The sequence below is a fragment of the Triturus cristatus genome, chromosome 2_2 (assembly GCF_964204655.1).
Source record: "Triturus cristatus chromosome 2_2, aTriCri1.1, whole genome shotgun sequence".
NCBI classification, from domain to species: Eukaryota; Metazoa; Chordata; class Amphibia; order Caudata; family Salamandridae; genus Triturus; species Triturus cristatus.
In genome coordinates this window covers 206,891,345-206,916,479 of record NC_140582.1, presented here as the reverse complement: position 1 = coordinate 206,916,479, position 25,135 = coordinate 206,891,345, and the positions used below count along the sequence as shown (strand labels likewise).

The window sequence follows — 25,135 nt, the reverse complement described above, 5'->3', positions numbered from 1 at the left end:
TGCCGGCAAAGCGAAAGCACGCAGGAAACAGGAAGCAAGGAATTCCGGAAGTCAGGCAAAAATCGTGCGGACGGAAATGGGGCCAAGACCTAGAACGCTAAGCGCGTTCGGGAGCGCTTACGCTCCTTTTATACTCGAGCAATTGTCAGGCGGGACTCCTGATCTCCGGGGCATGACATGCGCAGAGTACAGAACTGCTCCGATTAAGAGCTTCTGGGAGGGACTCAGATGTGACTTTGGCATGTTGATGGAGAACCCCAGCGAATGCAAGAGGTCGGCCATAGTCTGGAGGTGGGAGACGACTGTTCGGGGTGAGCCCGCCTTCAACAACCAGTCGTCGAGATAGGGGGAAGACTGGAACCCCTAATCTGAGCAGATGGGCTGCGACAACCGCCATCACTTTCGTGAACACCCGAGGGGCAGTGGTGAGGCCGAAGGGGAGCACAGTAAACTGAAAGTGCTCGTGGCTTACCGTGAACCGCAGGTAATGCAGGTAATCCATTTTTTGTTAGAAATCCTTCCTCAAGGCCACTTTTAGTGATTGTTTCTATTGCCTTCTGGATGTCTATCAAAGGATCATGAGATAATTTTTTGTAATGTTGTGTGTTACAACATTACAAAAAATTATCTCATGATCCTAGAAGGATCCTTAGAAGGATTTCTAACAAAAAATGAATTTGATTATTTAAACAAGAAGTATCCCAGGACTCATGTCTTATATACCTTACCCAAGGTACACAAAGATACCACAAATCCACCAGGTAGACCTATCCTGTCTGGGTGCGGATCAATAATGGAACCTTTAGGCCATTATACTGACAGTTTTATCAAATCATATGTCCCTCTCTTACCTACCTATGTGAGAGATGGCACATATATGATTAACTTGATTGAAGGCATGGAATATAATCCAATGGAAGAAACATTAGTGACTATGGATATAGATTCACTTTACACCAACATCCCACAAAAGGACAGTATAAAAGTCATTCAAACCATTCTAGACTGCCGACCAGCCCCAGTCCAAGTTCCTACAGAGTTCATAATCAAGCTATTAGAAATAGCTCTTACAAAAAACTATTTCAGATTTAACAGCAGCTATTTCCAGCAATGTTCAGGAACTTCGATGGGAGCTATTTTTGCACCTAACTTAGCGAATCTCTTTGTAGGTGACCTTGAGGAGAAATTTGTAAACAACGATATCAATCCTTTCTTTTCCAGTATTAGATGCTGGAAAAGATATATCGATGATATATTCTTCATTTGGACTGGCACTGAAGAAAATCTAGAACAATTCATTACATATCTACATGAATGTCAGTCAGCACTGACCTTTACACATCACAAAGATAAAGAAATGGTCCCATTTCTAGATCTAAAAATAAGATGTCGGGACAACCATCTAAATGTAACATTATATCGCAAACCAACAGACAGAAACACTCTTTTGCAGTATAATAGTTTCCACCCCAGGGCACTAAAAGATGGTTTACCTTATGGCCAATTTTTAAGGCTACGACGTAACTGTACAGAAAAAGAAGATTTTTTTAGAGAATCCAACATATTAAGCAACAGACTACGTGAAAGAGGTTATCCTAAAAGATTAGTCAAAACGTCAATGAAAAGGGCATGGTATAGCCCACGTGAGGTTTTACTGACAAAAACTGAAAAAGAATGTACAAAACGGAATGTGTGCGTTACTACATTCTGCCCCCTAAGCACCCAGGTACAGAAAACCATCAAAAAACATTGGCCTACTTTGACTACATTACACTCATGTAAGGAATTACCGATGTTCTCTTTCAAAAAAGGTAAAAACATTAAAGATCATTTAGTGCATTCAGACACCAGTCTCATTCAGGCCAAAAGTACCATTCAAGAACTTTGGTCCCTTCCCCCATTGACAGGACACTATAAATGTGGAAACTGTGTAGCATGCAGTCTCACTATAGAGAGCAAATATTTTAATCATGGTAACATCAAAATGACACTCGGGGATCATACCAACTGTCTAACATCTAATGTGATCTATTGTATATGGTGTCCTTGTGACCTCATATACATAGGTCAGACCACACAACTAGTGAAAACACGGATTGGCCAACATCGGACCCGAATCCGATGTTCAGTAGAGAATGCCCCTCTGGTAGAACATTACAAAGAGAAAGCACATTCCGCCAATGATTTGAAATGGCAAGTGATAGAAAAGGCCACAGTGCCTTCCAGGGGTGGAGACATCTCACACATTTTACAAACACTAGAGTGTAAATGGATTGATAAGTGTGGTTCGATTCAAAAAGGATTAAACAGTCTTGAAGAATGGCGCAAATTCATTAGTCTACACTAAGACACTGTGTTTTTACCATCTTAGAATAGAACAGGGCCCTGTTCTTATCCTGTCTTATACATCGTATGTGAAAATGCAATATCTGAAATATGATCCGTTAGTATATCTCAATGTTTTATTAATGTACATTTTTCACTGTATATATTTGTCACTTCATCCTAAATGTGTTAAGTGTTTTTTCTTTTGAAATTGATGCGACTATGGTGTAAAAATTTCTCTCTAAAATGAAAGTAACTCTCTCTTATATCTAAAACCATCACAATTTCGTTCTAAATACGTGAACTGTGTTTTGCATTTCTTATCCTATATGATGAAATTCACGGTGGGAACAAATCCTTCTGAAATGTACAATTTATTATTATTGATATATTATCATAATGTAGAAATTGATAATGCTGAATCATAAATATGTAAAAAACCAGTCACTTTTTTTCACGGATGGTGAAAGGTGCCCTATTATAGCCCGTAAACTGTAGCCTGGTTATGTGTGCCTGAGTATTAATATTGATGATTTAAATTGCTAAATCGCAATGTATTGGCCAATTACAAAAGTGGTTTACACCTATCCAAGATGGCTCGTTAAATTATACATTTGCGCCATTACAATATCCCCGGGTTAAGAGAAAAGTTTTAGTTGCACAACAACAAGACGAGCAACTATAATCTTGTTCCGCTAACAAGATATCTACAATAGTAATTTTAATTTCAAGGAATTACAATTATGCATATTTCACTAATATAATTAGATTAGATGTCTTTTAGAGAGATTGAATTATTTTTTAACTGTGATTCATTAGTTTTAGTAATGCATACTATCATAGCAGCGGTAGATGAGCCATTAGGTATACCTATTCAAAGATGGCCGAAACGATTACCATCACTTTGATTCTGCATACGATCATCTGGCACTGCCCGGCCTCGCTCCGTAGTTATTATGCCATTACCAACAGTGCAGCGTACAGCAAGCACTGTCTACACGGAGGTCTACGCTAAGACGATTAAGTAAGTGACTACCAGTGACAGAGAGAGCCTAACTACTACAACCCCGTAAAAAATACGGACAGCATTAAGGTAACTTTGGCGGTCACGTTATTATTTTTTCAGCTCGTCTCGACACAAGATTGGTTTCCATTAGATGGGTTTCCGGCCATTCTAACAACGCTCCTGGTATCCATGGAAGCGAAATAGAGCATTGCGCATACGGAGGTTTATACAACGACGCTTAAGTAAGTGTTGCTAAGTTATGGAGAGTTCCAACACTCGTTTTTTAAAAATACTGGGACAGCATTAGTGTAATCTTGGCTGTCACACTGTTATTTGTTCAGACCACCCTGGTATTGCAGCCAGTAGCCATATAACTTCAGACCCCCCAGAAGGGTTCTCCGTCGAACATAATAGCGCTCCTGATCTTCATAGAAGCGTATAAAACTGAGTTCCATTTTCCAAACTTACACAATTTAACCATTTGTGTATTTTGAAATTAGTTAATACAAAGGTATTTTATATCATTTATTTATACTACAGGTACAGCTATTATACTGTCCTGTCCGTCGATCTCTTGTCAGTAACACGCTATATTCGATATTTTCAAGACTCTACATGAAATGGATGCCATGTGATGTACCGGTAAGTGGGGTACACGCATTATTTTAGCCCCAGTCACCATTATCACGTATTATTATTCCACAATGTAATTATTTCCCTCCTTTAGTCCCTAGAATCATTTTCCTGAAGAGACCCCGTATCAAGAGTGGGTCGAAACGCCGTCGACTATAAGAAGAGAGAGTCTAAAATAATGCATTGGCTATTGTAGATAGCTCTCCTTCTAATATTCCCCCAATAACCTATTTTCACCCTTTTTAGGTCGAGGACTACCGGTCTGCCGAAGGCAGAACCGGAAGTCGGAAGATTTAATGTTTCCTAGAGTGGCTATTTAGCCCGCCTCTCTTTTTGCTTCTCCTCCATTGGCTGGCTTCCTAAACGGAGGCCCGCCATTGGAGGAGAGAGCCGTCCCTCCAAATAGGCTCCGTCTTTTTCAGATTCGGGGGCGTGTTCCTTGCTGTTCTTTCCACTTTTTAGCCACGCCCTTTTAGAACAGCAGGAACACGCCCCCGAATCCGAAAAAGTTTCGATTCTTCCATCCGCCATTTTTATGCTGTTCTCTGGCCGTGAGGATCTTCTTGCTGTTGTGCCGCTGTACCGATCCATGCTGGTATTCAGTGTCATCGGGGTGCTTTCTCATCTTCACTCGGCCCCTCTCGTGTAAAATCCTCCGTGTCATTTGTACCCACGCCTTCTCGTGCTGTGCATCTTCAAGCCTTGTGTCCCTTTGTGCTTGGGGCTGGCAGCCATGCCATGCCCTGGCTGATGATGCGGCCTAAGGTAAAGCGGCGATGTCTTCTGGAAGCGGCGCATGGCACGACTTGTCCAGCTGAATTAGTAATGTTAAGTGTTGTATTATTGTATTTTAAAAGCAGTCCGTCCCTGTCAGTGCAGGGACGTCTCTCCGGGACAGCAAGGGATCCTTGTGTATTCTGATGTTTGCTGTCTTCCCGCAGCATTGGGGAGCAGGGCGACGACCCTTATTTCCCGTCTCCCTGCGACCTATTCCCCACCGGCGCGGCCGACCCTTCTTGACCCCAGGTTTCAAAGCGCCATCCTGCAGGGTGTCCCCCGGTGAGGCGTCCGGGCGTTGGATGTGTCTGCGTTGGTTTCAAGGCGCTGAATGGAGCGGTTCTCAGGCGCACTGGGGCCACTGCTGTGTCCGTTCTGTCCTGTATCCCGGTCTTGTCAAGGGGCAAGGGAGCTGCTAGTTGGGGGTCGGGCCCGGCACGACGGGTTCACGGGCAGCATGCCGAGGATCAAAGGGTGCGGAGTATGCCGGGGTTGCTTTCCCCGGCGTGTGGGACAGTTCAACGCGGCCGATGGTGGTGGTAGTTCAATGGTCCGCATTGCTTGCAAGCATGCTGTCCTGCGGCACTGGTGCACCTCTGCAGGTTGGCAGCGGTAGGCGGCGAGTCCGGGGACCGCTGGGGGCAATATCTTTAGCCGGCTAGGGGATGTCCACACGCCCGGGCGGCGAGACTGGGCTGTTCGGGGCGTTTAGCGGCATAACCGGGCGGTAAACGGTTCACACATTTGTATGAAGGCTTATGGCTGTTCGATCCCAGTGGTAGACGCTACCGCCTTGCTTGCCGTTACATGCTTAGATGCTTGGTCCGGCCCAGAATATGCTTTGGTGCTGTTACGCCTTACAAGGGGAGCCTACTTTCGCGCAACTCGCAATCACGGCATGGCACTGTCTATCAGCGCCCCCCCCTTACATGCTTGTGATGGGTTGGAGGCAACGACTGCTTGGCGGGTAGCAACCGGAACCGGTCCGTCGGTCCGCGCTGGCTCGTTATCTTAGTGGCTCTGGATAGATGTCGCCAGCTCTCATGAGGTCGGTGAGAGTGGTTTGTCCATCAGCCCCCCCTCCTCTGTCCGCGTGATTCTTACCCGGTATGGGGGTTGTCAGGTTTTGATTTGTGCGGGCGCAGCGGTCATGGGGTGGTTATGGCTGCAGCCTGTTCTATCCCTCTGCGGCGGTTCTGTTCAACGAGGTTGTGGATCTTTATTTCGTTGGCTGGAGACCCTGATTTTGGCTTTCCCCACCCACAGGGGATCATTGTGCGTGGCGGGAATGAGATTTGCAACTGCGGGGCCTAAAGAGCCGATGTTGCATAGTTTGTGGTCCCTGAGTACATACATTCTGGTAGTCCAGCACGTCTTGCCAGGGCCCTTACGGAGAGTCGCCATGGTGGGCTACTCGTACCTCCATCCCCCCCCCCTCCCCGGGCTGCCTTCGTCACCCTGGGGGCACAGGCGAGATTGTGGGGAGAAGTGGAAAGAACCACTGTGGGGTTTGGTGCGGCCGGTTACTCACACGCCTGTGGTAGGTGAATTAGCCCAAATGAGAGTGCGTCAGCTTAGCATGCGAGGGTTAGCAGGATTATGCACAAACTCTCCAGGTGTGCTCCGTTCCGAATAAATATCAGATAGTTGTGTATTTCAATGCGCACAAACAAGTGGTTTCAACCCGCAGGTGTGCATTATACCGTGCCAGTTCACCTCTGCTTCAGGTACCGGCCCCCGTGGTGCCAAGCAATGCGGTTTGCGGGTGGCAATGTCACGGCAGTTGGGCTTCTTGGCACATTGGCTGCGCCGATGGCGGGGAAGCAGGGTACGCGGGCCTCTGTCTCAGCGTGGGCTCAACTCCCTGCGTTTCTGGCCAAATCACTTAGCTCCCGAGCCTACCTATGAACCGGAAGTCGAAAGATTTAATGTTTCCTAGAGTGGCTATTTAGCCCGCCTCTCTTTTTGCTTCTCCTCCATTGGCTGGCTTCCTAAACGGAGGCCCGCCATTGGAGGAGAGAGCCGTTCCTCCAAATAGGCTCCGTCTTTTTCAGATTCGGGGGCGTGTTCCTTGCTGTTCTTTCCACTTTTTAGCCACGCCCTTTTAGAACAGCAGGAACACGCCCCCGAATCCGAAAAAGTTTCGATTCTTCCATCCGCCATTTTTATGCTGTTCTCTGGCCGTGAGGATCTTCTTGCTGTTGTGCCGCTGTACCGATCCATGCTGGTATTCAGTGTCATCGGGGTGCTTTCTCATCTTCACTCGGCCCCTCTCGTGTAAAATCCTCCGTGTCATTTGTACCCACGCCTTCTCGTGCTGTGCATCTTCAAGCCTTGTGTCCCTTTGTGCTTGGGGCGGGCAGCCATGCCATGCCCTGGCTGATGATGCGGCCTAAGGTAAAGCGGCGATGTCTTCTGGAAGCGGCGCGTGGCACGACTTGTCCAGCTGAATTAGTAATGTTAAGTGTTGTATTATTGTATTTTAAAAGCAGTCCGTCCCTGTCAGTGCAGGGACGTCTCTCCGGGACAGCAAGGGATCCTTGTGTATTCTGATGTTTGCTGTCTTCCCGCAGCATTGGGGAGCAGGGCGACGACCCTTATTTCCCGTCTCCCTGCGACCTATTCCCCACCGGCGCGGCCGACCCTTCTTGACCCCAGGTTTCAAAGCGCCATCCTGCAGGGTGTCCCCCGGTGAGGCGTCCGGGCGTTGGATGTGTCTGCGTTGGTTTCAAGGCGCTAAATGGAGCGGTTCTCAGGCGCACTGGGGCTACTGCTGTGTCCGTTCCTTTCTTCAGCATTGATGTACATTTCATCACTTCTCTCAATGGCTGGTGACGTCTCAGGATAGAGCAGCGTCTGTGTTCTTCAATTGTTGCGGGGCCCTCCGTGGCCCCTGGGACCTGGTGATCTCATAGTCCTGAGGTAGCACGCTAGCGGCCAGGCCGTCCTCGGCTTAAGTGCTTCTGGCTTTCCACGATCAATATGTTGTTGCCTGCAGCTTCTCTCATTCCGCAGAGAGCAGAACATACCTTCTCAAGGGCTGGATTAAGCACCTCTGCGGGCACCCGCAGCGCTACGCTCTGTCCACAGACCGGCCATGCCGCCCGCTTGTGAGGGTACATTCAACCTTCCCCTCTCGGCTGTAAGGGGAGTCAGCAGTTAGCCGGCGCACGCCAATCTTGCTTTAGTTGGTTTTGTGTTTTATAAATGTATGCCACAAGGCTGTGTTTAATGTGTGAATGAAAGCTGACGCTGGTGCCCTCTCCAGTGTTAACCTCGGGTGCTGCCTGCTGGATCCCTTTAAGTGCTCCTGGGTTTGGATGACTAGTGTTGGGGTAGGTTTTTAGGAACGTTGTTTGTTGGCTACAAAGCAGTGCCGCCATCTTGAATGGCTAGTAGTGTGACACTCGGTCATGAGCCTCATCAGGGTAACTTTTCTCTTGCAATTGAAGATTAAAACTCACTGTCACGGTGTTATCTGAATACGGTTCTGTGCCCCTCACAGCCAGATTGCAAACAGTGGGCGAGGTTTCAGGTGACTAAAGTCACCGCAGACCACCAGTGTCTGTCGACTGGACTTATTAGTCGTCATTGTCATCCTTGCCCAAAAAGTGTTCATTAGTTGTGGAAATAAGGCACAGCTTGGTTCAGGGGTGGGAGAGTATGTGCCCCCACTGCACCTGTTGCACCAGATTTGGGTGTAATAAGCGTCTGGTTGTACGAGCGTGTGTGTGACAACAGGTATACAAAATGCATCCTTCCATAGCGTCTAGTGGGAACCCCCCCCCTCCCCCGGGCAGATCTGATATTGAGTTTAAGCCTCTCTAGTCCAGTGTAGGACATAATTTGCCTACTTTTACCATTTGTGCAAATTTAAAAGTAGACCTAATCAGATTAACAATATAAGATGGGCCGGAAAGAGGAGTACGACTGTAAAGGATTGTGGTTGATGGGGTATAGTGTCCAAAACATGAACACTTGCGTTCATTTAAATGTACAGAGCAGCCCATTAGGCTTGTGTGGAGGAAACTTGTGCTCGCATGTCATGGGCATTGCATAGTGGTTGAAGGCTATAGAGATGGATTTTTAAATCTGTCCCTCCATGCTGCGTCAGGAAGAGTATGGTATTATTTGGAGCACCCAGTACGGTCTAGTGACGGGAGGATCAGGGTGTGTAGGCTGTAGGCGAAGAAGGGAGGTATGGACAATGCTAGTTGCTTACACCAAGCAGCACAGGTAGTGAATGGTCGGCTTTGTTAAAGCAGGTCAGGGGGGACTGACAGCGCTGTTTTCTTAAAGCGCTCTATACAGACAGGTGAGTCGTTTGTGTCTTGTGCGCGCTTTTCGTTGGGAGCTTGTGGAACTGTGGCCCTCTGTTCCCGGCTGCCACATAATTAACTTTAAAATGAAGAGGTCTTGAACGAAGAAGCGCTGTTCTCTGCGAACACTTAAAGAATGTTCTTTGGCACTATACGTGAACTCAGATGACGTACTCTACAATACTGATTAAGTCGTCAACAACTACGTTAAAAATCCTTATGGCCATCTAAGTCCACGCTGCAGGTCCCGTTTATATTTATCTTCCCCTTAGACAATTTGTGTTTTCCATAACTCTCTCTACCTCACTACTCCACAATCTCACTATCACAACTTCTCTCTCTCAAAACATCACTACCTCACTCTCTAGCTCACAACCTCACAACTTCACTCTCTCTCACTCACTACCTCACTCTTTCTATCTCAATAACTCACTTTCACTCTCTCTTTCACTACCTCTCTCTCTATCTCACTACATCACAACATCACTATGCTTATATATCACTACCTCACAACATCCCTCTCCCTCACTACCTCACTCTTTCACTACCTCACTCTCTCTTTCACTACCTCACTCTCTCTATCTCACTACCTCACGCTCTATCTACCTCTCTCTCTATCTCACTACCTCACTCTCTATTTCAATACCTCACTCTCTCTCTCTCTATCTCACTACCTCACTCTCTCTCTGCTAATGCAATAGGTATCACATATGCAAAAAAAAGCTAATGCCAATAGAAATGACTGCCATTTATTTAGGGATATAAAAATGATAAAAAAATAATGAGCAATACCAATAGCTCTACCTATAATATTGCCGAGACCATTGCATTGTAAATGCTTGTTTATTTTTTCACTGAGCTTGGTTATGGTTATTTCACTGGGACTCACAAATCACTCGCAATGTATATATAAAAAATGCTTCTATGTTTACTATATAATTAAATGTTTTTGTGGTATAATTGACAATTAAATAAAGGTTGCTTACTTCGGCTGAAGTAAGTAATAGGTGACTATTATTGTGATGGGCCTTTTTCTAGTTTTTTTTTTTATAACTCTTTTTATTAAAGAAACATCGACAACAAGGCATAGTTAGCTTGATTAAGATTAAATCAGAGCAAAAAAAATTGAATTTTGCAGATATCTTTCAATAATGAATGAATGAGTTCCTTGTGAACATTTGTTGCTTTAGCATTAGTGCTTACCCAGTTCACAAGGACATATGGGTTGCTCTTGTTTTTTGTAATAATAACCCTTGACCAAGAGGGCCATAACTTCCTCCTGCAGAAGTTGCAAGTGATCCCCCGACATGCGGTGGTACTGCGGTGGCATGGCTGGAGGGTTTCGCCTCGAAGGGGAGGGAGTAGCCCCTTCGGACGATTTGCAGCACCCACCTGTCCGAAGTGATGGTATGCCAGTGGAGCAGGTGATGGCGAACTCTGCCTCCCACTGGCATGGAATGGGCCTGAAAGCTCGGATTAGGAAGGCTTTAAGGCAGATGCTGCGGGAGCAGATGTGGACTGACCGGCTCTCTGTCCCCCTGCTCTGCCACGGTGGAATCCACGTCCGCGACCGCGTTGAGGCTGGTTCTGCGGGCTGTGGCTGGACGAACGTGCAGGGGCGCCCCTTCCTTGGCCACGAAAGGGGCGAAAAGCAGAAGCTTGCTGGCGCTGGCCCGACAGACCCAAGGACTTGGCCGTAGCCCTGGAGTCCTTAAAGCACTCCAGCGCGCTATCTGCTTTGTCACCAAAAAGGCGACGGCCATCAAAGGGCATGTCCATGAGAGTGCTCTGAACATCCCCTGAAAAGTTCGTGGACCTCAGCCAGGCATGACGACGAATCGCCACTGTCGTTGCAATCGCTCTGTCCAGCGAGTCCGTGGTGTCCAGTCCACATCTTATGGAATACCGTGCTGCATCACGCCCATCAGCAAGAACCTGGGCGAGCCGTGTCCTGGCCTCCTACGGACACTGGGGCAGCACGTCCGCCACCGTATCCCACAGAGAGTGGGTGTAACAGTCCAAAAGGCATGCGGTATTAATGGACCGCAACCCAAGACTGAGCAAGGAAAACAGTTTCTTGCCAAACTGTTCCATCCTTTTGGATTCCCGGTCCGGAGATGCGGACGGGAAGGCGGTTTGGGACATGGAGGCCTGGATAACCAGACTCTTGGGGTGGGGTGTACGGACAAAAAGCAGGGGTCACCCGGAGCTGGGCGGTGGCACCAGGCCACGTTCCGATCCACAGGAGAGACCGTGGAGGGCCTGGAACAAGTGCCCATCAGAACGTCGGTGAGGGCCTCATTAAAGTGCAGCAGAGGCTCCGAAAAGCTTACTGGTGGTTGAAGCACCTCAGTGAGGAGGTTAGTCCTCACGGCCGCCGCAGGGAGCTCCAGGCGCAAGGCCTTGGCCACCTTGTGCAGCACCACAGCATAAGTAGCACCCTTCTCCGTAGCCACGGTAGGAAGAGAGATGAAACCAGTGTCAGGCGAAGTGTCTAGACCACTGGCCTCCCCCAGCTCATCTGCCCAGTCCTGAGTTAACTGGCACTGCTGTGCCAGAGGGTCCTGAAACCCCTCTCAGTCCTCCCCTTCATCCGTGTCCTGGTAAACAGGCAGAAATTACAGTGCCGGGTCATAGGCGAAAGGGTCACCCATCGACGCCGGAGACGGCGCCGCTCCGACGCCGGACCGGGGCTGAAACAAGGGACGTCGTTGTCAGAGGACGGCGCTGGGAGCAACACCATGGGGGTCGGCGCCAGCGGAGGAGTCGTGAGGTCAACTGGCGTCGACCGGGATCCAGGCCTGGATCCCACGGGGACCTGCGGCATCGGGACTGAAGTCGACGACGGGGCCGAAGCCGCCGGCTCGCTAGGTCCCCCAGTCGGGGCCCGGAGGCGCGCCGGCAGGCCTCAACGGTGGGAAGAGAATCCTCATGGCCACGAGGAAGTCTCGAATCTCGCCCGGAGTCGCATGAAACCCAGGGACTGGAGGGTGTGGGGCTGGTTGCGACACCTGCGGCTCCAGCGGAGCCGCGCGGGTGGTGCCACCTGCGGCTCCAGCGGAGCCGCGCGGGTGGTGCCACCCGAACCCTCGGCCAAGTCGCGCGAGTCGGGGAGTCAGAAGAGCGATGTCGCTTCTTCGACTTCTTCTTGGCATGCCTCGACTTACCTGAGTGCGAGGATTTGGATCCTGACGAGCGGTGATGACTGCGGCTCCGCGACCGGTCCCTCGACTTCCTCCTCGACCGGGACCTCGAGCCGACTGCCGGATCTCGAGGAGCTTTTGGGAACCCTCCTGCCTAGCTTTCGAGGTCAAGGCCCGGCAGTCGGGGCACGACTTGTCATCGCGGTCGGCCTCAAGACAGTAGAGACACCGATGGTGGGGGTCGGTAACCGACATCAGTCGGTGACAGACGTCACACGGCTTGAACCCGGGCATCCCTACTGGCACCAGGAGTCAAAGTCGACTCGAAAAAGATAGACAAAAATGTCCAAAAAGTCAAAAAATGACTGAGGGTCCGCTCTTCCCGGATCTGCGCTTGCTGGTGTGGAAAAAGGAAGAACTGACGACAGCGCGCGAGGGCGGCGTCTAAGTACTCCGACGACATCATCCTGGCAATCACGATGCCGACGACAGACGCGGAGCCGCAGATGACGCCTACCGACGCGCAGGGGTACTGCTGACGAAAAATCTTTCCGGATCCAGCCGAACGTCTGGGGATATTCTAAGGTAAGGAATCTAACTAACGTGTTTCTTTCAGATACATATTATACTGAGCTGCATGTACCCAGGGAATGCCTACCTGGGAGGGTGGTTTGCCGCTTTCTTGATGATCTTCCTCCCAAGGCCTTATCTGGTGAGGCATGCGCGGAGCTTGACCTCCAACTCACGGAGGAGGAGCTGGGTGCCGCCCTTGGGGATTTGAACTCCGGGAAAGCTCCGGGCCCTAATGGTTTTCCGTGCGAGTACTTCAAGAAATACTTTCCGCAGCTGGGGTCCCACTTCCTTACGGTGATCGATGAGGCAAGGGAGGGAGGAGGTCTTCCCTGCGACTGGAGACATGCAGAGGTGGTTGTGTTCCATACGCCGGGCCGACCCTCTGACCAACATGCCTCGTATCGCCCTATCTCTCTGCTGAATGTGGAGGCGAACATTTTGGCCAAAGCCTTGGCCAATCGCCTTCGGTCCCATATTACCACTGTGGTGCATCCCGACCAGGCCGGTTTCATGCCCCAAAGAGCGACACGCCACAACATTCGCTGTGCGCATCTTGCCATGGCAGCTATTCAGGGATTAGGGGAACAAGCAGCGTTGTTATTAGCAGACATGAATAGGGGGTTTGATTCCCTCAGCTGGGTAGATCTATTCACGCTCCTGCACCTCTTGAATATCAGCCCACGTTTCATGTCCTACCCAACATTGCTTTACACTGACTTAACCACTTCAGTGCGCATTGCTGGTTCGACTTCCTTTACATTTTCCATTGGGCGTGGCACCCGGCAGCGCTGCCCCCCCCCGTCACTATATTTGTTTGCATTGACTATGGAACCTCTAGCTGCTTGGGTGCGGATGGATGCACAGGTGGTGCGTTTTGAATGGGCACACTGACTCTCGGGCCGCATTGCCTTATACGCAGATGACGTGCTGTTCTTCCTAACAAACATTAATAAGATGGGTCCGTGGTTGCTTCGCATTATGCATATCTTTGGGGAGTCGTAGGGATTGTTTATGAACTCCCGCAAGTCCACTTTGTGGGTACTGGGGGATGCGGCAGACCTGGGATTTTGGGCATCGGCTGAGCCGGTTATCACGGGTAGTGAAGTATTTGGGGGTATTCTTGTCAGATTCACCCAGCGTGTCTTGGGATAGAAATCTTGCTCCAGTATGGGCACGTGTGCGGGAGGATCTTAAGGCCTGGTCCCACATGCCCTTGTCTATTTATGGTAGATCGGCTATTTTCAAGATGGTCTCACTCCCTCGCTTACTGTATCAACAGCAAAATCACCCATATCCGGTCTCTCCCAAATGGTTTTGTCAGGTTAATGCGGCCTTGGGGCAATTTTTGTGGGCGGGAGGCGTAGCAAGAGTTGCTTTGCGGACGTGCTTTCAGTCCACGTTCTGTGGGGGGTTGGCTACCTCTGATATTCAATCATATTATATGGCCTCGCATTTGCTTGTATTGAACGAGTGGTGGTACGGGGATAGAGCTGACCCTGCAAATGCGGTTGAGCGGCGGGTCATGGGGGACTCTACCTTGCATACTATCGTATACTCTGCAACGGTACGCAACTCCATGTCGCCAGTCATGAGGGTTTGTTTCAGATTTGGAGGCAGGCACTTCGAAAGATGGGGTGGTGGGACAAGTTGACGAGGAAGACCCCCCCTTTGGAACAACGGGCGATTGCCACAGCTGGCTGCCCTATCTGGGATTCGTGGTTGGGACAATATGGGTATTTCTACCCTGGGTGACGTAATGCGGGGACTGGTTCTAAAGTCCTTTCAGGATCTCCAGCGAGACTTTCAGATGCCGAAGACTCAATTTTATAGATACCTTCAGTTTCGGCATGCCATATCCCCTAGTCTTGCAGGGTTGGAGTCCCTTGCTGAGTTTGGTCCGGTCGAGGCGAAGGTGTTTATGGGAGATCTTCAAGACTAAGATCATCCCTAGTTACACATAGCTCCTCTGCGCTGCAGAGGCTCAGGGAGGCCTGGAAGAGAGATGTAGGCCCGTTGGAGGGGGGAGGACTGGAAGGAGGCGCAGGCTTTCCCACGGGGGGCTGCAATTGCTGTGCGCCTGTGCCTCATCCAGTTCAAGTACCTTCATCGGGTATATATTACTAGCGTTAGACTGTGAAGGGCGGGATTAGTGGCATCACCTGTGTGTCTCTGGTGCGAGCAGGACGAGGGAACCCTGATGAACGCGGTCTGGCACTGTTCTGCCCTTGCAAGGTTTTGGAGGGGTGTCATGAACTGTCTCCCAGAAGTGTTGGGTTGGGACCTCCCCTACTCGCCAAAACTGGTACTCCTAAATATCATGGAAGGGGTGGGGGGCAATATCTATAAACGCCACCTTATGTTATTAGGTTTTACACTGGCCAAAAGAGACATTGCAAAGTGTTGGAAAACATCTGCAGCGCCTTCCTTGTCTGCTTGGAAGAATGGCCTGGACTTCTGTATGGGATTGGGAATTCCAATTTTCAAAGCAAGGGGATGTCAGCAAAAACATTTCAAAATTTGGAAGCGATGGGCAGACTATTGGGGCCTGCAGTTGGAGCCAGTCTCTACTACAGGTGTACTGGACTCAGTTTAACTTCCTAATTATATGCAAACAAAAGGTCAAGGTGTGATAATATACTTTACATGTTGGTGTGGGTGTTTTCACGGCATGTTGGCTAAGGGAGGATTATAGTGCGATGGGAGGGGGGTTGTTTTGCTCTTTTTTTTTGTATTTCCTTCCTTTTCTCCTTGAACGTATTGTCTAAATGTCAAAGTTATGATGTTGTAAGTTTTTTGTGCAGACGTTTTCTGGGGTACAGAGCTCTGCATCATATTTGCTATTTGACAAATAAAATCCGTTTTAAAAATAAAAAAAACTAGATTTAGCTTCAGCATACCACCATGATTGAGTTAGATCCAGAATCATGCTACTTCACAGCTTTTGTTTCACCATGGGGTACTTTTCAACACTGTCACATGCCATTTGGTTTTGCATCAGCGGCTTCGGTGTTCTAGAGAGTCAGGATAACACTTAAAGGGGATCAAAAATGTAGTCATCTTTCAGAATTATATTTTTATATTTCCCCATGATCGCCAGAAACACTAAAACAAGTCCCCACAGTATTACATCAACAGAAAGCAATGTTAAAAGAGAAAAATGTACGTGCTTCTTATCTACCTACTGTGGGGGACTTGCATCGTCGGATATTCTATCGTATTATCAAGCATCTCAGTTACTCGTATTGAATGAATGGTGGTATGGCAATCGGGAGGATCCGGCATACGAAGTAGAACGGCAGCTTATGAGAGATCACTTGTTGCACAGTGTTATATTCGGCACCACTGCGGGGATCATTGCCCTTGGCTACAAAGGTTGTGTTTCATTTTTGGAGGCAGGCATTGCGTTGGATGGGATGATGGAACACGCTGACCCCCCCCCCCCCTTGGGATAATGGGCGATTGCCGCAACTAGCTGCCTTGCAGGGATCATATAGGGATATCGTTCTTGGGGGATGTCAAGAGGGGTCCAGTACTGAAGTCCTTCCAGGACCTTCAGACGGAATTCCATATGCAAAGGTCCCAGTTCTTCAAGTATCTTAAATTTCGACATGCCCTGTTACCCAGTCTGGTGGGCTTGGAGTCTATAGCGGAGTTAAGCCCCCTGGAGGCCAAAGTCTTTATGGGAGCACTTCCGGACCGCAAGATCTCCAGGATATATCAAACCCTAGTTACCCACTGCTCCTCCACACTACAGAAACTCTGGGAGGGGGATTTAGGTCCCTTGGAAGAAGAGGACTGGGCAGAGGCCCCAACTGCTCCGCGTGGGTCGGCCATAGTGGTGAGCTTGCGCCTGGTTCAGTTTAAATACCTGCATAGGGCCTACTATACACGAAAACGCTTATGGAAGGCAGGGTTGATTGCCTCCCCTGTGTGCCTTAGATGTAACCGGGAGGAAGGTACACTGATGCACACGGTCTGGCAGTGTCTCTCACTGGATCGTTTTTGGAGGGGGGTTTACACTTGTTGATCGAGGTTCTGGGCTGGGATCTTCCCAGCTCGCCGAAACTAGCTCTACTACACATCATGGAGGGGATAGGTGGCAACGTCAACAAACGCCATTTACTATTGTTCGGCCTTACACTAGCCAAAAGGGACATAGCGAGGGCATGGAAAGCACCAAGGCCCCCTGTAGTAGCCGCATGGAAGTGGTCTGGACTTTTGCATAGGCCTAAAGAAACCCATCTTCATGGCCAGGGGGTGCCCTCTAAAACATTTTTAAATATGGAAAATGTGGGCGGATTATCAGGGATTGCTCTTAAATCCGGTCCCCGTAGTTCGGGACCCGCGTTTATAAAATCAGGGCTCGTTGGGACGGATCCAGGGTGTGGGGTAGGTGGGGGTTTCCCGGTGGGTAGCTTTACTGTATATACTCGAATGGTTCTGTCTGGAGTGGGTGTATAGTGCGATCGGGGGGAGGGGGGAGTTTGATTTTTACTGTTTAACCTTTAATTTCTCATGGGTATCAATATGAAGAATGTCAAAGCCAATATTACATACTCCGATTGTGCAGACGCCTCTGGGTTACAGGGCCCTGCGGTATATGTACCGCTTGACAAAGATAATGTATTTAAAAAAAAAAAATTTTAAAAAGAGAAAAATTTGAATTTTTAAAAGACAACGTTGAGTAATTCGGCCACGTGCTCTCTAGCTCTGGCATTAGTCTGAAACCAGGATTGGTCAGTGCCATAATGCATGCATCACCACCCATGGACAAAGGTGGTGTTAAATCCTTCCTTGTATTGTGTGAGTTTTACTCACGCTTCATCAAAGACTTTGCATCCAAGCTTAGACCAATTTCAAATCTATCAAGGAAAGATGTTGACTTTTGTTGGAATGAGAAGTGTGTGGCTGGTTTTCAGTGGATCAAGTACCGATAGACGAATGTAAAGACACTTGAACCATATTGCCCCATGCTAAAGTGTGTCATGATGATCGATGCTAGCAATGCAGGCTAAGGAGCAGTGCTGATTCAAAGAACTGGAAATGTGAACACACTGTTGGATGTGCCTCCAGGGTGCTTTGTGAACCAGAACACTACTTGGTTATCGAAAAAGAATTGCTTGCATGCTGGTGGGCCATAAAAGACGTTTGCACTTATTTGTGGGGGACAGATTTGTACTTCAAACTGATCACAAGCCTTTAGTGCTCATTCTGGGTGGAAAACGATGCTAAGAACAACACACCCAGAATTGCTAGGTTTTCTGCCAGGTGATTACAATTCCAGTTTGATATCAAACACATCCCGGGAGGATGAAATGTTAGAGCAGACTGTCTCTCTCATTTTCCCACCTGCCGCAGCCCGTGCAGGTAAGAGCGGTGGGCCGGGTGGGGGAGATTTCGACAGACGATGACGAGTGAAAATTAAATAAATAATTTTCCCTAGTCATCGTTCATCGAAATTGCTTGAACATGGAATGCATCTGTTTAGTATGGTTGCTGAAGAGCTATTTTTGGAAGATAGGTTAGTTCTGAGACTTGATAATTTGGTCCCGCCCGTCAGTCTCAGACCACTGTCACTGAAACGCGCACATGAAGGGCATTTAGGAGCCACTTTTACTAAGTGACATGAAGAAAAGGGTTTCTGACAAACCTATTGTGGTCGGAGATTATGTGCGAATAAAAAAATGGTCCCATGTCAGAAAATGTGATACTAAGTTCTTTAAACTCTACGCTGCGCCACACGAAATGGGACGGGAAACTTACCAGACGCCCCTGTGGTGTGGCACTTGGCTGCAAGAGGCTTTGTCTCTCCGGGATTTCCATCGGTGGGACCACAGTGGGTTCTCGCTTCTTGGGGACGTCTGGGTTGGGGACCCCATCAGAACCTTTGCGGAGTTGCAGCAGCGCTATTCCCTCCACTCCTCCCAATTTTATAAATATTTACAACTTAGGCATGCCCTCCGGGTGCACATTCCATCTCCCACCTCCCTCCTGAATTTAGTCCCCTCGAGGCCCAAGTGATTATCGGGAACCTGGGTAGAGGGGGGATGTCACGGATTTATTGCTCCCTCATGAACAACGGCCCCGCAACCCTAGATTTGTTGCGTGCCCACTGGGAAGGTTGGCTGGGCCCCCTAGAGGACGCGGACTGGAGAGACGCTCTCATGGCCCCCAACACCTTGACGACCTCATCCAAGTTGCGTCTAGTCCAACTCTACTATCTACATATGACATACCTCACCCCTGCGCGTCTATACAGTACCCGTTTGCGGCCCTCCCCGACATGCACACGTTGCAATCAAACCCCTGCGGACTACTACCACATGATTTGGCAATGCCCTGTCCTTGCACCATTCTGGGCAGGAGTGGAACTGGAACTCACACTGACCCGGGGGTGGATGGTGCCCCATGACCCACTGCGTTTGATTCTGGGTGTGTTTGACGGCCTGGATGGCTCCCGGTCCGATAAGCACTTCCTTGGAACAGCGGTGGCGAAGCGGGATATAACGGCACTCTGGTCTCAGGCCAAGTCCCCTACTATAAGGAAATGGAGACGAGGGGTAGACTGGTGTGGAAGTCAAGAAGAATACCTCTTTGAAGCCCGGGGCTGTCCCGAACTTTTTGAAAAGATTTGGGGTAAATGGTTCAACCTAATATCCTAAGGGGGGTGTGTGTTTTTATGATTAATGATAACGTCTTGCAAGATTCGACCCTGAAGAATGATTTACAAGTTTCTGTCATCTATCGTACGGTTGTATATTATCCAGATATTGTGCTCGATTTCGATGCCAATTTAAATTTGTGGTTTGTCTTAAATTCAATAAGAAAAGTTCTTTAAACCAGTGCTTGTTGATAAAGTAAGTGGCAGTGCTGTTTGTGTGGAGGGTTGCCATTGGTGGAACCGTTCACAGTTGTAAAAGTTTCCCTTCAACAAGGTAATCCATATACTAAATTCTGAGCAAAGAAATTTTGATAAAAAGACTACTGAACAGAAAAACAGTGTTCAGGATGGTTTTCAACTTGCTCAAAATGAATCTCAGACTGTGCGGAGGAGTGCACAGCAACATAGAATCCCGGTCAGGTATAGACGAACTTTAAAAACCTGTATAAGATATATTCTTCTGTAATTTTTATGGATATATATAAGTTAGGTACCATTTCCTGTTTCTGTATGATCTCTTAAGACCCTGTTTGACAGCAATTCATGTGGGTTATTATTTGGGCCTTTGTCTCTGTCAAACCAAACTTCTGAAGAAGATCTATGTTAATATGTACATTTTCTTCTGTTCTGCACATATTGGGTGGTTATCTTAATTTTTGTTTTATTTTACTTATATTACTGTTTGTATAGCATGGTAAAGCTTTATTTAAAATGTTTTGAGTGTCAAAAAAGAACCAATGTAGTATTCCAGACTTCACACCGGCTCTTGACACTGAGTGGAATGCCTGTGTGCAGTAAAGGTTCTATAGAGTGCCGGTTGGGGCAGTTGAGCTCCGAGGATGGTGGCGCTTGTGCCCAGCAGCTCAGCGTGGTTTCTCACTACAATAAATGATTACATTCATAAACCTGACTGTGTGAGGGTTCATTACCACACCTAGTGCTTGCCATCACAGGGAGATCATTTGGGGTCTGTTGATATCTCTGTGGTGGAGTGTATATCTTCCACCTGCAAGGTCTGTGAAGCCCAGTTCCCCCAATGGTTCTCGAGACTAGAAAGTGGATGCAGTCTTTCATTGAATGCGTTCACAGGGGAAACATAGCAGCCTGCATATTTGTAGTGTCTCGGGCCAGGTTTCATTGCAACCTTTAAGAGTATAATTTGGAGAATTAAAATCTGGTATCTCGCAGTTACAATCTACTCACTGCTGCTGTTTCTTCCTTGAAAGTTATTCTCTAGTGTGGTGGCTGATGAGAGCACAACATTGTCTAGGGAGTAAGTAACGCTTTGGCCTCTGATTTCAGTGCTCATAACAGAGGACTGTCTCCAGGGACATGGTGCCACACTCATGCCTGCCTCATTCCAGGATCTGTGGTCAGATCAGGAGAAACGGTCATCCTCCAATTGGAGGGAGCAGATGGTGGTCTGAATCAGGGTGCAGTCCTTTTCAGTTAATTCAGGGGGGGAGCAACTTCTTAATCATAGGCTATAAAGTAACAAAAGCTTACATCAACATGCAGGGCACCTCTTTGGTGCTTCTCGTCCACACACTGATAACTTAGGCAGCAGTCTTTCAGGAGGTCAACAAGACATTTCGAGAATCTCCCTCCAGACGGGATACTGTGCTCCTGGCATTCTGTAGCAGACGGAAGCAGCCTTGGGGATGGACTCCCTCTCATTTCAATGGTCCCTGGGTGGTTGTTTGACTTTCCCAATGTTCCTCTCCTGCAAAACAATCTCAACAAAACTTAGGGTGGAGGAGTCCCATAATGGTTGCTCACTTTGACCTTGCAGGTCTTGGTTCCTTTGTGTTCCCACTTTGGTGACTGGTTCCGCTTCTCAGTTAGTTGTCCCATGTGCAGTTGAGTGCTTTGAAGCTGAAAGGTTGCATTCTTAATGCTGGTTATCTCCAGTGAGGCAACAGGTGTCCTGCAGCTCTCCAGATGTCCTACCATGCAGACAAACACACAACATGAATAGGCTTCCTGCTGAGAAGCTTAAGCTTGCAACAGGTCTCCTCCTGGCTGTGCCCTTGTTAGAAATTTGGATTTCTTGCCATATATGGTTTTTAGCTGGCCACCTCTTCCTTGTGTTCCCAACCAGCAGCCATAAGGGTATTTCGAAGGGTTGGGGGAATTTATCTTCTATTGCAGGTATATGCTTCAATTACTGCAAAGGTTTGAATTGCCACAATGCAAGGTTTGTCCTTGAAACTTTCTTGGGGCTTCCCTTGTCCTTTGGACTTTAAAGAGGACTCCGTTTGAGCCCTTTGAAGAGGTTTCTCTAGTTTCTGACATGGAATGTACCGTTTCTGGTGGCCATTAGATCTGAAGGAGATTGTACCTCTTGTATGGAGGCAACCTTATTTGAAGTTCCTCTCTGAAAGTTTGGTGTCAAGACCTTTCCCTTATTTTTGACTTCAGGTAATCCCCCGTGGTTACCTTTCACAAGATCTAATTTTTCCTTTGTTGGCCCAAAAGGTTTCTCCCCCGCCTGTGCAGTCCTTTTATTCCTACATGTGGTTCGAGTATCCTGCTACTGTTTGGCTGTTATATTGACAAAGTGCAATTCGGTAACTGCCCTAACACATTCATTGTTTTACTGAACTGTCATAATTTTTTGGGGAATGTAGATTTTTTGTTCATTAAAGTGTGCCCACAGTTATTTTCTGTCCTGCAACAAAAATGATTGTCCTTTGTCAAAAAGACCTCCTACGCAATATTTTACTGTGTATGCCTCTCAAATTTACCACTTCCCATAATATCCCTCTGTGAGGGAACAGCCTACCTCTGCTAATGTAGCCTGTTCAGCTAACGGACCCTTAGCTACTCCCACTTTTCTTATTGTCACAGACCAAAATGTTACATTCATGGCCAGATATTTTGTTCGAGCCTAGCGACAGAGCGAATGTGCTGCTTGCTCTGCGACACTGTTGTAGTAGAGTATGGAAGAGAAGCCGCACCCACTCTCCTCCTGTATTTTCCATTGGCTTGTGTCATTGTCTTTCGTAAATGCTGCCTTCAGATTAGTTAATAGGCTTGTTAGTCCCTCCTTAGTACGGCCTTGTCTTCATTTATACCCTCCCATGGCGACAGGCCCCTTTACTTTGGTTGTTACACGGGACCAGTTATTTAGTCTGTAAGCACTATTTACTTTATTGAGTTTCCCTTATTGCATGGTGGACATGCGCTGCTTCAGCTGAAACCGCTTGTGCTTTTTTAAGCACCACGGCCTCCCCAGTAACATGGGCGCCCACTTTCAATCACTTTAACCCGGTATTATTTTGTGTCTGTTTTTAGCCCCCAAGTAAAATGGATTTAGAAATGATTAGCAAATTAAGTCATGTGAATTCCAGGCAGCACATAATCGCGTGCTAATAGGCTGAAGCTGACAACAGCACATCTGTGTTACATGTCATCTGTACTAAAGCCATCTGACCGGTTGATTTCAAAAGCCTGTTTTATTAACACCATCACCACCACCTCCACTATCTCCACCAATACCCCCACTACTGCCAATACCATCACCTCCACTAATACCACCAGTACCACCACCACCAATACCACCTCCACCAACACCCCTACTACCACCCCCTCATCACCACTACACCACCAATACCACCACCACCATCATCACCACAAACACCACTATCAACACCACTACCACCAACACCAACAACTCTACTCTCAACTCTATTCACAACTGGATGTTAGCTCACCAACTCATTCTAAATCCCTCCAAAACTGAATTCCTCCTCCAATCTACCTCTCTCTCCCCTCCTCCTGTTCAATCTTGGATGGATCGACTGAATTTACTCAACAATAAACCCATCATTGTCGACCGCGCTAAATCCCTAGGTGTCATACTTGACTAAAGACTCAACCTAATCTCCCACATCAACTCTATTGCTTAGAATGCACGTTACCAGCTGCGCCTTCTCTGGGGGATTTGTCGGCTCTTACCGGAGAAAGACCTAAAAACCTTGGTCCGATCACTGGTTCTCTCTAGACTGGATTATTGCAATTCTCTTCTGACTGGCCTATCCAAATCCCACCTCTCCCCTCTCAAATCCGTCCTCCATTCAGCAGCTCGCTATATTTCGGGCTACAAACGAAGTGACCACATCACTATCCTGTCGTCTCTTCGATGGCTTCCCATCGAGGCAAGATCTATTTACAAAACTGCCTGCATCACCCACAAAGCCTTGCACACTTCCTCCCCTTGTTACCTGGCGAATAAACTGAAAATGTCTGGAGGCTCTAGACCTTCTCGGAATGCAGAAAAGTTTCTGCTTGAGCCACCCTCATTCAAAAGGGAAAGATCGATGCCTCAATCCTTCTCAGGTAATGCAGTGAGAAACTGGAACTTGCTTCCTCCATTGCTCCGTGCCACCTCCTCTACCCGGATCTTTAAAGCAGACCTCAAATCTCTTCTCTTCCAAAGACACTTTCAGAACTAATACTTTCATTCTCAGGCCCTTCAAGGAAGTTCGTTCATCATTGTAAATTTGTAATATTTTCTTGTACATTCCTCACCCTAGCTTGCTGTGTTTGATACAGTGTTTTAGCCTTCTATGGTTTTACCCTACCTTTTCTAGTCTCCTGTTTGTTTTTGTAACGTTGTAATTTGTAACATTTTACTCATGTAACGTAACTGGTTCTATTGTACAGCGCTCTGACACCTTCGGGTAAAGTCTGCGCTATATTAAAATGCATTAAATAAATAAATAAAACACCACTACCACCACCACAAATACCATCTCCACCGATACCACCACCACTGATACCACCACCTACAATACCAATACTACCACCACCAATACCAGTACCACCACCACCAACACCAATACCACCAACACCAATACCACCACCACCACCACCACCACCACCTCCACCTCCACCACCAATACCACCACCTCTCGCCTCTCACTCACTAGTAATAGCAGGGGCACTGTACAAGGCCAGAGCTGCAGCTGAGACCATCCTTCCGTCCCTCCATGCCTGCCATAAAGCACAGCCCGCCCTGCACCAGGAGGTGAAGCCAGGGCCCTACTACAGCTGGAGTGTTTTTTATTAAGCCAAAGATAGCAATGACATTACACAATGCCACACTGCACACTCAAATCATGCAGAGGGCAGGAAAAAAGCCCCCCCCCCCCTTCCTCCTGATCCGCGACAGTGTAATCACAGAGCTAAAGGTGTTGGAGCGCTTTGTTAGTGTTTATAGCTTGGATAATATGTAACTCTCAGTTCACACTTTGTGTATGTGTAATTTACAACACTTACTACACACCTTCTTCACTACACTATTTATCACTACTTTGAAGACATTGCAGGCCGGTGTCTTCCTCTGATATTTACAATGTAGCAAGCGGTTGAAGGCCCTTTATTGCAATGCAACAGGTCTCGCATTTGCGAGAGTTTAAGCTATTAGTATTGTAAATGACAATGCCTTCTATTTATGTTTTAAACCCCAAAACATAAATAAGAGGCATTGCCATTTACAATGCCACTAGCTCAAACTCGCCTGAATGCGAGACCTATTGCATTGTAAAACACTCCCTCCAATACAAAAACCTGACCGGTTGGCTTTGCTAATATTTGTCCTTTGCTGAGATGTCTACTACAGTAAGAGTGTGAGGGGTGTAGAGCGTTGACGAGAAGAGCTGGAGTCTGTGCAACGAATATTACAGGTAAATAA

The 25,135-nt window shown here is 47.8% G+C and overlaps 1 protein-coding gene across 7 annotated transcripts in view; it reads right to left on the bottom strand.

Moving 5' to 3' along the window:
- LIN54 (lin-54 DREAM MuvB core complex component) overlaps nt 1-25,135 on the bottom strand; it is a 497,293-nt gene that overhangs the window by 387,553 nt on the left and 84,605 nt on the right. The window lies entirely within an intron of this gene.